Here is an 18,296-nt window from a genome sequence, read left to right as displayed (position 1 = left end):
TCCTGCTTCTGGAAACTAAGCAGAGATTTTCCTAATGTGTGCACCCTCTATGGGCTGTCATCACAACCATTAACCCTATCACTGTCTGCAATACTGCTGGCAGACTCAACCTGGTATCTGCAACTGAGGCAATGGCATCTTGTGTCTGGTTACAAGTACTGCAGTACACAAGGAATTATGTTAAACTGAGCTCTAGGCATACTCAATGTCTGACCATGGCACCAAGTTCCTCCTCTACTCTACGGACTGGACCACTGCAGCTAACCCCTTAGCTAGGCCTAACAACTGTTCAGAGAGGTCTAACTATGGGAACATTTTCTTTAACTACTTCAGTGCCAAAGAAGGTTACATCCTTCCTCACTATTACATGACCACAGATTCTTGACCTGACCGCTGGACTGAGTCCTGACTGAGAATCCATTCTCATCAACTCTAGTCTCTACAACTTCCCTAGTGAACAGATCCTAGGGAGAGGCTAAAGCCCACCATACATTCCAAAGAAAAGTTGTCCAAGCCCAGGAGCGGTCAACGGTCTAACGTGCATGATTCTTCCCCAACAGACGATGTCAAGTTAGAGAAGAATCAATTATCTTGAATTTAAAGGCAGATCTTTTTGTTCTCTCTAGATAGTCGGCCGCCAGAGGTCGAGGCCGAGTACACATGTGTATGAGAGGGTTGGGAAGAATAGCTGTTGACTGGAGATGAGCGGATCTTTTGAAATTCAAATTCACAGACGTCTCTGAATTTTCTCAAAAAATTAGATTTGTGATTAATAAATTTGCGCAAATCTCAATTCTGGAAAGCTTTTAATTGGAGGAGGAGAGAGGGAGAGAATCCTACTGACCAAAAGAGCTTACACTCTACAGGAGAGAGAGAGGATCCAGCTGACCATAAGAGCATACACTCTACAGGAGAGAGAGGACCCCACTGACCATAAGAGCTTACACTCTACAGGAGAGAGTGAGGACCCTGCTGACCATAAGAGCTTACACTCTACAGAAGAGAGAGGACCTCTCTGACCATAAGAGCTTACACTCTACAGGAGAGAGAGGACCCTGCTGACCATAAGAGCTTACACTCTACAGGAAAAAAAGGGCCCCACTGCCCATAAGAGCTTATACTCTATAGGAGAGAGAGGACCTTGCTGACCATAAGAGCTTACACTCTACAGGAGAGAGAGAAGACCCTGCTGACCATAAGAGCATACACTCTTCAGGAACGAGAGAGGACCCAACTAACCATAAGAAATTACACTCTACAGAAGAGAGAGAGGACCCTGCTGACCACAAGAGCATACACTCTACAGGAAAGAGAGAGAACCCTGCTGACCATCAGAGCTTACACTCTCCAGAAGGGAGAGAGGACCCTGCTGACCATAAGAGCTAACACTCTACAGAAGAGAGAGAGGACCTCGCTGACCATAACAGCTTACACTCTACAGGAGAGAGAGGACCCCGCTGCCCATAAGAGCTTACACTCTACAGGAGAGAGAGAGGACTCCCCTGAACATAAGAGCTTACACTCTACAGGAGAGAGAGGACCTCGCTGCCTAAAACAGCTTACACTCTACAGGAGAGAGAGGACCCCGCTGCCCAAAAGAGCTTACACTCTACAGGAGAGAGATGACCTCGCTGACCTTAAGAGCTTACACCCTACGGGAGAGAGAGGACCTCGCTGACCATAAGAGCTTACACTCTACAAAAAAGAGAGAGAGAGAGGACCCTGCTGACCATAAGAGCCGACAATCTACAGGAGAGAGGGGACTCTGCTGACCATAAGAGCCTGCCCTCTACAGGAGAGACAGGACCCCACTGACCATAAGAGCTTACACTCTTCAGAAAAGAGAGAGGACCCTGCTGACCATAAGAGCCAACAATCTACAGGAGAGAGGGGACTCTGCTGACCATAAGAGCTTGCCCTCTACAGGAGAGAGAGGACCCCGCTGACCATAAGAGCTTACACTCTACAGGAGAGAGAGGGCCCCACAGCCCATAAGAGCTTACACTTTACAGGAGAGAGAGGACCCCGCTGACCATAAGAGCTTACACTCTACAGGAGAGAGAGGGCCCCACAGCCCATAAGAGCTTACACTTTACAGGAGAGAGAGGACCCCACTGCCCATAAGAGCTTACACTCTACAGGAGAGAGAGGACCCTGCTGACCATAAGAGCTTACACTCTACAAGATAGAGAGAAAGGACCCCGCTGACCATAAGAGCTTACACTCTACAGGAGAGAGAGGACCCAGCTGACCATAAGAGCCGAAAATCTACAGGAGAGAGAGAGGACCCTGCTGACCATAAGAGCCAACAATCAACAGGAGAGAGAGGGCCCCACTGACCACAGGAGATTACACTCTAAAAAAAGAGAGTGTTACCCAGAGACTCTGGATATGGAAAATTACTCTACCTTACAAACTGTGCTCCACTGGGAACCGCTGATCTTTGATGTTCCAGGTACTGACCACCACTGTACAAGGTGTGATAATCCGCTAGATTAAGGGGGATCCGCACAGCAGCGCAAAATGATGTTATCCTGCTCTCTGATGCTTCAGCAGTTTGGGAAACGTGGCGGGCACAGGTTTTGTTTTTTTTCAAACCGTAAATGGAATCTCAGAATCTTCGAATCCACTAAAAAATTGGCTAGAACTTGATCTTCGACGGAACGATCTGATCATCTCTACTGTCGACCTAACAAATGTTAGTCCGGTAGCCCTCTAAGATGTATGGGCCACCTTTACTCAAATCTTCAGTTTTAACTTTTTCCTATAGACCTCACTACTTTAGCTAAACTTCCAAAACCGGGTTTAGTTGCCCTTCAAGGATAGATATACAATATATGAACCTATATTCAAACCAATCCGAACATGTTATCCTTTATACTATATCTGCAAGAGTAGATTAAGACCATGTTCTCATCACCTTTATGCCATACATTCAATTACGGCTATGGATCTGCTCACCTGAATGCAATAGCCTCATAGGCTTATAGGAGGATGTTGTGTTACAGCCGGAAGACCTGCGGCCAGTCCGTGCATCGCAGTAAGAGAAGTGTGTCCAGCGTGCCTTGCAAGTGAATTTGATATGGATCAAGTGCCATAATTTGCACCAACGATTTGTACATTTATAGATTTTACTATACCATACTGTAAGCCTCCTACAAAGTGTAACTTTGGGGAAGGAAACGAGAAATAACATTTTTACTGTAAAACTCGCTAAGCCATAAGCACAAGATATCTGTCGGCCAAACTCTTTTATTTCTTCTGGCTCCCCACATAATCATGCACACTCGGCTCAGCTGAGCGTGCGTGTTCATTTCGATCAGTACAGAAGTTTGTTTTCTGGTAGCAACTTATCTCCAGGATGAGGCATGTTGAAATCCCACATGCCTGATCGTTCTTTTTCCCCTGACATGGGCAAATGGTGGACTCTCTGTAAAACTCCAATATACATAAGGTTGTCATGGATGGCTTACATCAGGGATGCCAAACTCAAACACACAGAGGGCTAAAATGAAAAACTTGGAAAAAGTCACTGGCCAACCAATATACAGTATAATGGGCCCCACATAGTCCTCCATACAGAATAATGGGCCCTACATAGTCCTCCAAACAGTATAATGGCCCCACATAGTCCTCCATACAGTATAATGGCCCCCACATAGTCCTCCATACAGAATAATGGGCCCCACATAGTCCTCCATACAGAATAATGGACCCCACATAGTCCTCCATACAGAATAATGGTCCCCACATAGTCCTCCATACAGAATAATGGCCTCACATAGTTCTCCATACAGAATAATGGGCCCCACATAGTCCTCCATACAGAATAATGGACCCCACATAGTCCTCCATACAGAATAATGGTCCCCACATAGTCCTCCATACAGTATAATGGCTTCACATAGTCCTCCATACAGAATAATGGCCCCACATAGTCCTCCATACAGAATAATGGCCCCCACATAGTCCTCCATACAGAATAATGGCCTCACATAGTTCTCCATACAGGATAATGGGCCTCACATAGTCCTCTATACAGAATAATGGGACCCACATAGTGTTGGTGTTGTGGGCCAAATCTAACCAGCCTGAGGGCCAGATTTGGACTACGGCCCAGAGTTTGACCTGTATGGATTAGATGTAAGGTGTCCGATCAGCCGCACATATCTCATGACTAGGGCTGGCCGTATACAGATTAGATGGCTGTGGGTTGAATCGTTCAGCCGACAACCATCTGAGTCGGGATCCTGGGCGCTCCTCCTTCTCTATGAGAAAGCTGCTGATGGACATGCCGGTGGCTTACCTCCAGGAGGAAATTACCACCGGCAATCCAAAATCGGACATGTCCGATCGACACCTCTCTCGACCATCAGTCGGCTGGCTCGTTTTTTAGCCACCTCAGTATAGAATCCTATAGTACCGCTCTATGGTGCTGTGAATTCTGCATTTATTATAGCATGTATTATTTACGGAAGGTTTTATAATGGCCGATTCACCAGGCAGCGGACGGGAGCGGGCACCAGTAACAGGTGTGTTGGGGTAGGAAGCCGTCCGAGCTACTGAGCGTCTATTAACAGACGCAACTTGTAGGAATAATATGGCATTTAATCTCTCTCGTATTCCAAGACAAGGGATTTCTAATTAAGAGGACTTACACTGTGTCTCTCTCTCTCCATTTGCCTAATGAGGAGGGAAGGCCCGCAGATGAAATGCCTGGTGCACGGAGGGGGTGCCTAATCCCCTTGTGCATTCTAATTAAGGTGGATGGAGGGAAGGGGGCTGCGCAGCTCGGCGGCCATGTAATTAAAGAGCACGTGGCTGTTATTGGTACAGGATTAACAAGCACACTATCTCTGTGTTCATTTTCCCCTGGAACAATTATGAAACTGAAGCCGATTTTATCTCACCCCGAAGAGTTTGCCATTTTGAGAAAAATTTCTCGTGACTGCTAACACCAAATCCCTGATCGGTGGAATATAATGAGGGCATTATATCTACGGACAAGAGACGCTACAACAGAGCGACTGGTCACACGTAGTAAGAAACATAATGGAGTAATGGTTAAATTCTGGTTTGGTTATAAAAAACCTATATGTGCTTTACTCTCCCTCCCCTGGTCCAGTGCAGAGTCTCCACCGCTGCTCCCTGTGTCTGGTATTGGCTGAAACGCTGACATTACATTGACAGTCAATCGGTGAGCTCCGCAGCTCTGAGCGGAACATTCCATCCACATGGGCAGAGCCACTGAGCTACACTGGAAGCAGGGGCAGAGGCTCAACATTGGACCCGGGGACGATGAGTAAACCAACCAATATGCAGCGCCCAACTATGTGGGCACCGAAATGTTTGTCTGTATGTGACTAGTGGCACGGGAAAAGGGCCGGTGAGCAGAGATGAGCGAACACAAACTTAAAACATTTAGTGTCCAGAGCTAAACACCGAACACGGACTTCTCCCGGAAGTCCATTTTAACGTTCAGAGTTCCGGGGAAAATCCGGGAGGAGCGAGAGAGAGAGAATTTTCCAGCTCCAAGGTTCGGGTCAACATTGTTTTCAATGGGGTTCAGTTTCAAGTTCGGGTCAAGTTCTGGTATCTGAACCAAACTTTGTACTAAAGTCCAGTTCGGGTACTTCCACGGGTCTGCTCATCCCTACCGAAGAGTATTATGGGTGCACGATGCGTAGAATCCCATATTTCAGAAGAATGGGGTGCATTGACTATATGAGTAATGCAAAAATAAAATAAGAGCAAAAACTGACCACTTTTGACAGGTCACCTTTAATCTTTACCTTACCTCAAACCAAAAAAAAGTTATGCCCCCCCTTCCCTATACAGTTCCTTATACAGCTACACCCCTCTTGTCTTTAACATCTGGTCTTCTTGTGATTTTATTGGCTCAAGCTTAGATCACCAGAGAACCCTAAATGATTTTGGTTCACTAAAGCCACAAGATGTCTGGTTATTGTAACACTGACGCTAAAATGCGTCCATCTGAAGTCGGCCTTACCTATTAACACTTACCCCATAAAAGTAATCCTTTTAAACCTCCTTTTAACTTATTTCAGTTCTTCATATTTCCTCCCTACAGCTCTTACTACATATGCCAACGCTGTGGTGTTCTCAAAATTGGTGGTTCCAGGGGTTGTAATGCCACATCCTAGATATATATCTTCAAGTTTTGAGATGCAAAAACCCATCATTTCCCATAAATATGTAATTTATTTTTTCCTGGTGTAAATGCCGCTGTTCTCCTGAATCCGACAATGTTTTTCTTTTGTTCCTGCGCCTCTCCGTTCCTGAGATATGATTCTGACGCGCCCCTGGGCCTGCTGTGTCGCGCAGCGTCTCGCGCACGGGGGCTTACCCGGAACCGGATCAGATGAGGGTTGTAGTCTCTGAGTGGCGGGGACCCGGTCCGTGCCCAGGGAGTCAGACTCAGTGTGTGGCAGTCTTGATAGATGTTATTTGAGTGTCGACTACGCCACCCGTTGATTTGCAGCTATGGAGCTGCCGCTGCAGGGCAGACCGCTGAGGCCGGTGTAGAATTGTGCAGCGTGATAGTATAACCCCCAACGGGAGGGGTATGGCCTCAGGGCAGCCGACGTGGAAGATGGGGGTAGCAGGAACCACTCAGAGACGGTGCGGTGTAATTCAGGGTCTTTACTGGTAACAACGATAGACCCTCCCGGAGTACTTGCTAGCGAACGGGGCCTGGTCAGTCCTTGAGCAGATGGGATCTCCCCTGGCCAGGCGGAGTTGTAGGCCTCCCAAACTGACTGTACTCTTCTGGCTACCTTGCTAGAAGCGGATATAAGTAGCCCACGTCCCTGAGTGTACCGTGTGGTGCTCACCCGTATGGCCGGTGACTCGGGGCCTTCTATTGGCTTCCGCTCCACGATGGCGGTGCTGGTCCCACACGTGTGACCGTGCCTTCGGGTTTCTGGGCCTGAGGACCTGAAATCCCCTGCCGGTCGGCTTCTGCTGCTGGGTAAGAGTTAGTCCCCACAGCCTCGGACGCCGGGTCCGGTAAGAAAGCTTCTCAGTCAGGGCGAGCTCTGCAGCTGCCAGCCCCTGACTCGTAGTAGTATTGCTCCCACTGAGCTCCTGATGTTTCTTCCTATGACTGTTTCTTGTCTCTACTCTCCTTGACTCCTCACCCTGCTTCAGCCCCGGGTTTATATAGGGGAAGTTCTTCCCCTCCCAAGACTGGGCAGGAGGTGTGGCATGCACAGGATCCCTGACCAAAGGACCTCCCACCTGCTCTCAGACGTAATATCTCTATCACTGTGGCAACCAGACCCCTGGGGTGTCACATTCCCCCCTAGTGAAATTTAGCACTCCGGGACTAAACATATTTTTAGAAAAACATAGCAAGGTATAACAATAACAATACAATAAGAAAAACACATAAGATGGTTACGGCGTGTCCGCAACCGGGTGCAGTCTTTGAAGAAAAGCAAGGTGTCCATTTCACCAAAACAGGGAGACGTAACCAGGTAGGGGGTCTGTCCTACCCCGAGTCCTTAACAGTCTTTAGTCCGTCCTGGGTTACGCTCCAACTATGTACACAGGATTCCCGGTAAATCCACCAAGGACTCCTACAAATAACTAGAAACACAAAATTATACACAAGCAACAATACACAGGTAAACATAAATAAAACAATTTATACACTTCAAATCCTCCACCGTGCGGGTAACTGGCCTCTAGTGGCCCTAGTGGACCTACGGAGCTGACTGCCTAGCCCTGAACTACAGGGTGTAGGAGCTGTCAAGGGTAAACTGGGCAGCTGTCTACCGGCTCTTTGGCTCACTAGGGATATGGCAGGCTCACTGCAAGCAGAGGGTTGATCCTCCTGGTCTGCGGGTGTGGGGTCTTCTGCCTCCTGGACCGGCTGTTCTTCCAGCTCTACCTGTTGCTCCGTAGGTGCTTGGGATGCTGGTTGGAGGAAGGTGAGTACGGGTACCACAACTGCACCATTGACTTGAGTCCAAGACCGAGGGAAGTCCCCGAGCACAGTACTAACCATATCTTCCCTTTCCTCTACGGGTCGATGGTCTTCTTGTTCCTCTTCAGGGTTCCTCAGTTGTTCGGGACACTTCTTCAGGTGGTCCCGGGATACAATAGCTGTGGTTTCCCCTCCGTCTTTACTGATGGTACAAACCTTCGGGTTCTCGTGGCTTGAGGGCAGTACGGTGTACGGGTCCTTTTCCCACTGGTCGTCCAACTTGTGGAGCCGTCTCTTCCTCTTCAAGACCTGCTCTCCGGGTACCAGGGGAACAGCGGGAGCATACTGGTTGTAAGTTTTCTCTTGTCTTTCCCTAGCCTGACAGAGACTTCGCTCCACGCTCTCCTGTATTCTCCGGTACTGCTGCTGCCTCTCTGTGTCCCAGTCTGTTTCTGGTGAAGTGTCCTCGGGTGTCAGGACTCCCATTTCCAGGTCAACAGGTAACTTACCAGGTCTTGCCCTCATTAGGTAAGCCGGGGTACAGTTGGTGGAACCTACCGGGATGTGGTTGTATAGGTCCACCAGATCGGGCAACTTCTCAGGCCACAGACTGCGTTCTTCCAGGGGCAACGTTTTTAAAAGATCCATTACCACCTGGTTCATTTTCTCACAAAGTCCATTAGTTTGCGGATGGTAGGGTGTCGTCCTTATCTTCCGGCAGCCATACAGATTGCAGAATTCCTGGAAGACCTCCGCTTCAAAGGCAGGTCCCTGGTCCGTCAGCACTTGGTCCGGGTACCCGTGTGGACGGCAAAAGTGCTGCTGGAAGGCTCTAGCTGCTGTTTGAGCCGTTAAGTTCTTGACGGGGACGACAACCAAGAACCGGGAGTAATGATCCACGATGGTTAACGCGTAGACGTAGCCACTTCTGCTTGGGGTCAGTTTTACATGATCCAAGGCTACCAGTTCCAACGGTTGCCGGGTGACGATGGACTGCAGGGGAGTCTTCTGGCTGGCACGGTCCTTCCTTCTCAGGTTGCACGGGCCACAGTCTCTGCACCACTTCTCAATGGTTCCCCTCATGCCTACCCAGTGGAATCGCTCGCGCAGCAGGAACTCCAGCTTCTTCCACCCGAAGTGTCCAGCTCCGTCGTGGTATGCCTCCATCACCATGGCTGCGTCTCTTCGTGGCACCACTACTTGCCAGAGTAGTTCATGCGTCCGGGAGTTAACCATTCTGCGGCACAACTTCCCCTTGTAAAGGAACAGTCGACTCTTCTCTGCCCATAGTTGTTTGGCTTCCTCCGGAGCGTCTGGTTCAAGGCAAGCCTCCGGGCGAGTCAGCATCTCCTTCACCAGTCGGACGGCAGGGTCGCTGTCTTGCGTTTCCGCCCAGTTGTAGTGAGGTAAGGGGTTCAACGTAGCAGCCTGCTTACTCCTTACCCGGTGGGAATACTGGATAGTCCCATGACGGTGGAACGCAGGGAGTTCAACTTCTTCCAGTCCCTCCGGATCTTCTCCTTCGTCCGGCAGGTTGGGCATCCTGGACAGGGCATCCGCGTTGGTATTGGAGCGTCCGGCCCGGTATTTGATTGTGAACTCGTAGTTGGACAGACGGGCCATCCACCTCTGCTCCAGGGCACCGAGTCTTGCCGTGTCCAGGTGTGTCAACGGGTTGTTATCCGTGTACACGGTGAACCGGGAAGAAGCGAGGTAATGCTTAAAGCGCTCGGTGACTGCCCATACTACGGCCAGGAACTCTAGCTTAAATGAGCTGTAATTCTCGGGGTTCCTTTCGGTGGGTCGCAGTTTTCGGCTGGCGTAGGCGATTACTCGTTCCTTCCCCTGCTGGATCTGGGACAGTACGGCTCCTAGCCCGATGTTACTGGCGTCGGTGTAGAGGATAAAGGGCTGGCTATAATCCGGGTACGCCAGGATTTCGTCCCCCGTGAGGGCCATCTTCAGCTGGTGGAAGGACTCTTCTTCCAGCTCCTCCCATTTGAAGGGCGGCTTCTGGTTCTTGGCCTTCCGGGACTGGCCTATCAGGAGGTCCTGCATAGGAGCTGCCTTTTTGGTGAAACCGGGGATGAATCTGCGGTAATAGCCTACCAACCCGAGGAACTGCCGCACTTCCTTTACACTGGAGGGACTTGGCCATTCTTTAATTGCGGTGATCTTATCAGGGTCGAGAGCCACTCCGTCAGCGCTCACCACGTGTCCCAGGTACTGCACCTTTGGTTTCAAGAGGTGACACTTGGAGGGTTTTACCTTTAAGCCGTAGCTTGCCAGAGCTTCGAACACTTCCGCCAGGTGTTTCAGGTGGTCCTCATAAGTCTTGAAATATACGATGACATCGTCCAGGTACAACAGGACCGTCTCGAAGTTTCTGTGGCCCAGACAGCACTCCATTAATCGTTGGAAGGTTCCTGGTGCGTTGCAGAGTCCGAACGGCATGCAGGTGAACTCGCTAAGTCCCATCGGGGTGGTGAATGCGGTCTTCTCCCGGTCCGCCTCTGCTACAGGAACCTGCCAGTACCCGCTAGTGAGATCCAAGGTAGAGAAGAAGTTAGCAGATCTTAAAGCAGCCAATGACTCCTCTATCCTTGGTAAGGGGTACGCATCCTTGTGTGTGATACGGTTGATTTTCCGGTAATCTACACACATCCTCATGGTGTTGTCTTTTTTTCTGACTAAGACTAGTGGAGCTGCCCAGGGGCTACAGCTATCCCTGATCACCCCAGCCTCCTTCATGTCTCTAAGCATCCCCTTGGCGTGTTGGTAGTGGGCAGGGGGTACGGGTCGATACCTCTCTTTTATAGGAGGATGGTCTCCCGTGGGGATGTGGTGTTCTACCCCCTTGACTCGCCCGAAGTCTAACGGGTGTTTACTGAACACTCTCTCGTACTTCTGAACCACCCGATAGACTCCTTGTTTCTGGTGTGAGGGAGTGGAGTCAGTACCCAGATGTAGTTGCTGACACCAGTCCTCCATGTTTTTCTTAGAGCCGTTACCTTCCTCCGGGTGAGATGGAGGCAAGGGTTCCACAGATTGTATAGAATTTTGGTTAATGGTATATAATTTGGCTAGCGTGGCATACCGGGGCAGGTACACTTCCCTCTCCCCGATATTTATTATGCAAACGGGCACCCTCCCATGGCGTACATCAACCACCCCCCGTGCTGTCAAAATGGTGGGCCTACTGTCTGAGTAAACTGGTTCTACCATTGCCTGGTAATCCCTACCTCTCAGACCAATAGCTGCCCGGCACCAAATCATCATTTCACTTTTTGGGGGCATGGCAATAGGAAAAGGGTCACACATTCTTACGCTACCAATCTCACCGCCGGAGAGTTCCACCTGTTGCCGTCGCATCAGTGCCCGGATCTCTTTCTGGAGCACCCGCTGCTCGCCGGAGCTGGCGTTCTTGGCAACCTGCTGTAAAAGGAAAATCACCTCTGCAAGACAATTTTCAATTACATTAGTTCCTAGAGTTATTTTTGGGTGACTCTCATGTTTGTCAATATCTACAATGATCAGTCCCTGTGCTGCCAGTTCGACTCTACCGATTTTGATGGTCACCTCTTTAAATCCGATCTGTGGCACGGGCTGGCCATTGCTGGCGATTATACTCAAGTCGTCGTCAGGGTAGCGGGTAATATCCGAGTCATTCCAGTACTGCTTAAAGAGCACGTACGGGATGGTGGTGACCTGCGACCCGGTGTCCAGTAGGGCACTCATGGGAATGCCATCCAGTACCACCGGCAAGACTGGACGTCCTCCCACATATCTGTCGCGCCAGTTCGATGGGCCTGGTGATCTTTTTCCTGGGGGTTGGCCCTCTACCCCAGGTTGTGCCCGTTTAAAGAACAGTACCTTGCCATATGTCCGGGTTGATTGCAGCGGCGGCAGATGGGTCGTCCGTCCTCGCTGTATCGGTCACTGGGTCTTCCTCTGGCCGGTGGGGTCCTCCTTGGTCGACGCCACGGGATGTCCTCCGGTCCGGATGCCAGCTGGATCTTCCCTGGGGTGGAAACCTGTAAAGACTGCACAGTTCGGGTTAGCGCAGCAACGCTCTTAGCTAGCTCTTGGACCTGATGGTGTAGGTCTGGAGCCGGGTCATTGTCCAAAGCCTGCGCATCAGCTCCCACAGGCCCTGCCGACAAGGGCGCCGCCTCCTGGTGGTAAGTAATAGCTGGGCGCCTGTGGGTCATAACGCCACCCGGTGCCGGTTCTCGGAGCACCCGGATGGCTCTGTCCTTGAACTGTGCAAAGCCCAGATGGGGATCCTGTAAGGCCATCGCCCGCAACTGGGTTCGGTGGGCATTACAATACAGTCCCTCTATAAATTGTTCAGTCAACAGCCTGTCCTCGTTTCCCACTCCATCAGGGTCGGTCTGCTTAATGGCCCTCAGGGCCTCTTGTAGGTTTAGTGCATAGTCCCTTATACTCTCATGCGCTCGCTGCTTGCACCCGTAGAATCTAAGCTTAATCTCGGCTGAGGTGCGGGTATCAAAGGTATCCTTCAGCCGGGTTAGTATCCCTGCGACAGTCTTCCTCCCAGGTGGCCAGGATTTTACTTCCCTTTTAGCTGCCCCGGTTAGTTGGGCCACCAGGATGCTCACTTTTTGCTCTTCTGTGAGGGGGTACACCTGGAAGAGGCTATCCAGCTTTTCTCTAAAGTCATGCAGGGTATGTGACTCCCCTGAGTACTGGGGTAGCCAAGCTGCTCCCGGGATATAGGGCATGGTGAAGGGCATAACTGCAGCAGCGGTGGCGCTGGCGGGGGTTGAGGCAGTGAAGCTCTCCTCCGTATCCGACATCTTCCTCCCCCCTAGTGGACCGTAGCCTACCTTGCGATGATCCTGTTCCGTAGGCCGCGGCTCCGCAGTAGATCGTCAGGGTTGAGGACCTTCCGTCGCGCTCCGGTGACGTCGGCGTCTGCTGGGCTCCTTCCAGGACCTTACGCAACGTCCGGACGTGAAGCGGGGCTTCAGTTCTCGCGCGCTTTCGAAGTCCACGCCCCTCTTCTTCCCGCGCGGCGTCCTCAAGATGGCGTCCAATGGCGGGAAAACTCCACGAATGGCGGGAAGAAGGCCGAAGATGGCGCCGGATGGCGGGAAAACTTTGCGGATGGCGGGAAGAAGGCAGAAGATGGCGCCGGATGGCGGGAAACCTCACCACTGGTAAGTTTGAACAGTCTCTGCTTTTCAGGCACGCAGTACCCGGTGGTTGCGGGCACGAAATCCTGCCGACTACGCCAAAGTTGACGCGCCCCTGGGCCTGCTGTGTCGCGCAGCGTCTCGCGCACGGGGGCTTACCCGGAACCGGATCAGATGAGGGTTGTAGTCTCCGAGTGGCGGGGACCCGGTCCGTGCCCAGGGAGTCAGACTCAGTGTGTGGCAGTCTTGATAGATGTTATTTGAGTGTCGACTACGCCACCCGTTGATTTGCAGCTATGGAGCTGCCGCTGCAGGGCAGACCGCTGAGGCCGGTGTAGAATTGTGCAGCGTGATAGTATAACCCCCAACGGGAGGGGTATGGCCTCAGGGCAGCCGACGTGGAAGATGGGGGTAGCAGGAACCACTCAGAGACGGTGCGGTGTAATTCAGGGTCTTTACTGGTAACAACGATAGACCCTCCCGGAGTACTTGCTAGCGAACGGGGCCTGGTCAGTCCTTGAGCAGATGGGATCTCCCCTGGCCAGGCGGAGTTGTAGGCCTCCCAAACTGACTGTACTCTTCTGGCTACCTTGCTAGAAGCGGATATAAGTAGCCCACGTCCCTGAGTGTACCGTGTGGTGCTCACCCGTATGGCCGGTGACTCGGGGCCTTCTATTGGCTTCCGCTCCACGATGGCGGTGCTGGTCCCACACGTGTGACCGTGCCTTCGGGTTTCTGGGCCTGAGGACCTGAAATCCCCTGCCGGTCGGCTTCTGCTGCTGGGTAAGAGTTAGTCCCCACAGCCTCGGACGCCGGGTCCGGTAAGAAAGCTTCTCAGTCAGGGCGAGCTCTGCAGCTGCCAGCCCCTGACTCGTAGTAGTATTGCTCCCACTGAGCTCCTGATGTTTCTTCCTATGACTGTTTCTTGTCTCTACTCTCCTTGACTCCTCACCCTGCTTCAGCCCCGGGTTTATATAGGGGAAGTTCTTCCCCTCCCAAGACTGGGCAGGAGGTGTGGCATGCACAGGATCCCTGACCAAAGGACCTCCCACCTGCTCTCAGACGTAATATCTCTATCACTGTGGCAACCAGACCCCTGGGGTGTCACAATTCAGAAAACCATTTTTTTAGGGACCACATCACATTTGAAGTGACTTTGAGGGGCCTTTATGACAGAAAATACCCAAAAGTGACACCATTCTAACGGCACCCCTCAAGGTGCTCAAAACCACATTTAAGAAGTTTATTAACCCTTCAAGTGTTTCACAGGAATTTTTGGAATGTGGAAGAAAACAATGAACATTTAACTTTTTTCACCCAAAAATTTATTTTAGACCCAATTTTTTTTATTTTCACAAGAGTAACAGGAAAAAATGGACCGCAAATTTTTTTGTGCAATTTCTCCTGAGCACGCAGATACCCCATGTGTGTGGGAAAACCACTGTTTTCACATTTTTCCCACAAAAATGTTTTTCAGCCCCCAATTTTGCGTTTTCATAAGGGTAACAGAAGAAATTTCACCATGTAATTTGTTGTGCTATTTCTTCTGAGTAAGCCGATGCCCCATATGTGGTGGAAAACCACTGTTTGGGTGCACGGCAGGGCTCGGGAGGGAAGGAGCGCCATTTGACTTTTTGAATGTAAAATTTGCTTGAATAATTAGCGGACACCATGTCGCGCCTAAACAGTGGAGACCCCCCACAAGTGACACCATTTTGGAAACTAGACCCCTCAAAGAACTTATCTAGATTTCTGGTGAACCCCCAGGTGCTTCATAGAAGTTTATAACGTAGAGTCCGGAAAATAAAAAAATCTAACTTTTTCCACAAAAATTATCTTTTAGCCCCAATTTTTTTATTTTCACAAGGGTAAGAGGAGAAAATGGACCCCAAAAATTGTTGTGCAATGTCTCCTGAGTACGCCAATACCCCATATGTGGGGAAAAAACACTGTTTGGACACACGGCAGGGTTCAGAAGGGAAAGAGCACTGTGTGAGTTTTTGAACACAAAATAGGCTGGAATTGAGTGCGGACGCCATGTCGCGTTTGGAGAGCCCCTGATGCGCCTAAACAGTGGAAACCCCCCACAAGTGACCCCATTTTGGAAACTACACCCCTCAAGGATTTTATCTAGGAGTATAGTAAACATTTTGAACCTACAGGTATTACACAGAATTTGATAACATTAGGTCATCATATAGAATAAGTTATCATTAGTCTTGAGTGCAAGTGCTCGCTACTTGAGTATGCATCGGGTACTCGGGCATGCACCGAGTATCGTGGGTGTAGAGTGACATGCTCGAGTCATCGCCCGCATGTTTCACAGTTGTTAAGACACCCAAAAAAAAACTTGCGGGCTTTGCTCGTGTATGCAGGCAATCCCCACATGTTTTTTTTTTGGCTGTATAACAGCTGTGAAATATGCGGGGCGGGGACTCGAGCATGTCACTCTAGCACCCGCGATACTCGGTGCATACCCGAGCACCCGCTGCAAACTCAAGTAGCGAGCACTTGTACCATATCATCATTTTTTTTCTTTACTTTTGAAAAAAAAACATCACCAACCCTAACACAACCCTAATCCTAACTGTAACTCTAATCCTAACTCCAACACAACCCTAACCCTAACACAACCCTAATCCTAACTGTAACTCTAATCCTAACTCCAACACAACCCTAACCCTAACACAACCCTAACCGTAACCCTAATCCTAACCCTAACGCAACCCTAACCGTAACACAACCCTAACCCTATCCCAAGGGATCCATTCACTATAATGAGGCAGCAGAGCTACTCTGGACTCCGTCTGGCCTCTGTTTAGCGGTGTCCTTTTTTTCAGAGGTTCACAAAACTGTGGCCGACGGCACTTTTATGCTCGCCTAATAAAAAGACGGACACCGTGGGATCACAGGCCAGATGGCGTCCACGGTGCCTCCATCTGCCTCATTACAGGAAATCTTCCGCTGGGGGTTCCATCTGAATCATGTATTTCAGAGATTTACACGGAAGCCCTGGTGTAAGCGCTTAGCGCAGAGCGCAGGATAAATGTGAGCTGAGCCTTACTGTGATCTTTGGGAGGCAGAATGAACAAATCAGCAGCAGGTGAAGAATTGGTTTTATTTAGTTTTTACACCGTTCCTTGTGCGGCATAAGTGATTAGACGACTTTATTCTTCGGGTCAGTGCGATTACAGCGATACCAGATTTATATGGGGTTTTTATGATTGACAGCTGTCACACACTAAAAAAAAGGTTTTGTTTTGTTTTTGCAAAGACTAGTTTTTGCATCGCCATATTTTGAGACATATAATTTTTCTATATTTCAGTCGACAGAGTCATGTGAGGGCTTGTTTTTTTCGGGACAAGTTGATATGTTTATTGGCACCATTTTCGGGCACGTGACATTTTTTGATCGCTTTCAGTTCCGATTTTTGGGAGGCAGAATAAACAAAAACCAACAATTCAGGAATTGTTTATTGTTTTTTTTTTATGTCGTTTCGCGTGTGGCAAAATTGATAAGGTACCTTTATTCTTCGGGTCAGTACGTTTACAGTGATGCCACATTTATATTGTTTTTTATGCTTTGGCACTTTTACACAATAAAAACTATTTTATAGAAAAAAAAAAATTTTGCATCACTTTATTCTGAGAGCTATAAATGTTATATTTTTCAGCTGATGGAGCTGTATGGCAGCTTGTTTTTTTGTGGGACAAGATGACGTTTTCAGCGGTGCCTTTTTTATTTAGATTTGTCTTTTTGATCACTTTTTATCCCACTTTTTGTTTGGCGGTATGATGAAGCACCGTTTTTTGCTTCGTTTGCTATTTATTTTATTTTATCGTGTTCACTAAAGGGGTTAACTAGTAGGACAGTTTTATAGGTCAGGTGGTTCCGGACGCGGCAATACCAAATATGTGTACTTTTATTTTTATTTTTTTTTCTGTCCCCCTGCTCACTCGCTAAATGCTACAATTGCACCGATCACTGCATTTAGGGGGTTAAAGTGCCGGGAGTGGTGCGGGCACCGCTCCTGGCAATGAGTGACGCGTGTCAGCTGTAAGAATCAGCTGACACCCGGCGGCGATCGCGCCCGCACACAGGCTGTGCGTAATAATACGTACCTGGTCCATAAGGCCCAGGGCACAGGGACGTATTATTATGTACAATGTTAGAAAGGGGTTAAAGAGTATGTTTACATTTATTACTATTCATACAAATATATAATCTGCATGAAAAGATGAGTAACTCAATAGCAACTTTCCTACATTGCTTATACATCACTGATCTGGAATTACACTTTTATACTCCAGATCAACATTTGCAATTCTGCAGGTTGTTATTGGAAACAGTCAATAAGTTTGTTAAAGGAAACAGCAAGTTTCTATAATACAATTGGATAAAATATTGTACAGTACATGTTGTAAAAACAACACTTTTCAGAAAGCAAATAACTAGAGCACTGCTCAGAGACTGAACCAGCAAGGAATGCTGGGAAATGTCAGCTCTGCAGCCAGCAGAGCTGTGAATGCAGCGTTGAACTATAAATACAAGCTATAAAGTTTATATACAGTCATGATAAAAAAAATGTGTACACTCTCTTTTTATGGTTTTATGTATCAGTACATAATAAATATTAAATCTGCTCCTTAGAAGGTTTTAAAATTAGGCAAATACAACCCCAACACCACAACGGCCATAACAGCAGCACATGACAGATTACAGTGTCATTATTTATTTACCAAAAACTAAGCTAAACTACAAAAGCTTTGTGTGAAAAATTAAGTACACCCAATGAATCAATACCTTGTAGAACCACCATTAGCAGCAATAAGTTGAAGTAATGGTTTTCTGGATTTATTTATTTATTTTACTCACTTATATAGCGCCATTAATTCCGCAGCGCTTTACAGACATTATCATCACTGTCCCCATTAGGGCTCACAATCTAAATTCCCTATCAGTACGTCTTTGGAGTGTGGGAGGAAGCCGAAGAACCCGGGGGAAACCCACGCAAACACGGGGAGAACATACAAACTCCTTGCAGATGTTGTCCTTGGTGGGATTTGAACCCAGGACCCCAGCGCTGCCACCGTGTATGACTTTATTAATCTCTCACGTCATTCTGGAGGAATTTTGTCCCACTCTTCTTTATAACATTGGTTATGGTGTTGTCAACTTTTTGTTT

The sequence above is a fragment of the Phyllobates terribilis genome, unplaced genomic scaffold (genome assembly GCF_046119375.1).
Source record: "Phyllobates terribilis strain yellow unplaced genomic scaffold, ASM4611937v1 Scaffold_7__3_contigs__length_470593459, whole genome shotgun sequence".
Taxonomy (NCBI): Eukaryota; Metazoa; Chordata; class Amphibia; order Anura; family Dendrobatidae; genus Phyllobates; species Phyllobates terribilis.
This window is presented reverse-complemented; position numbering follows the sequence as displayed.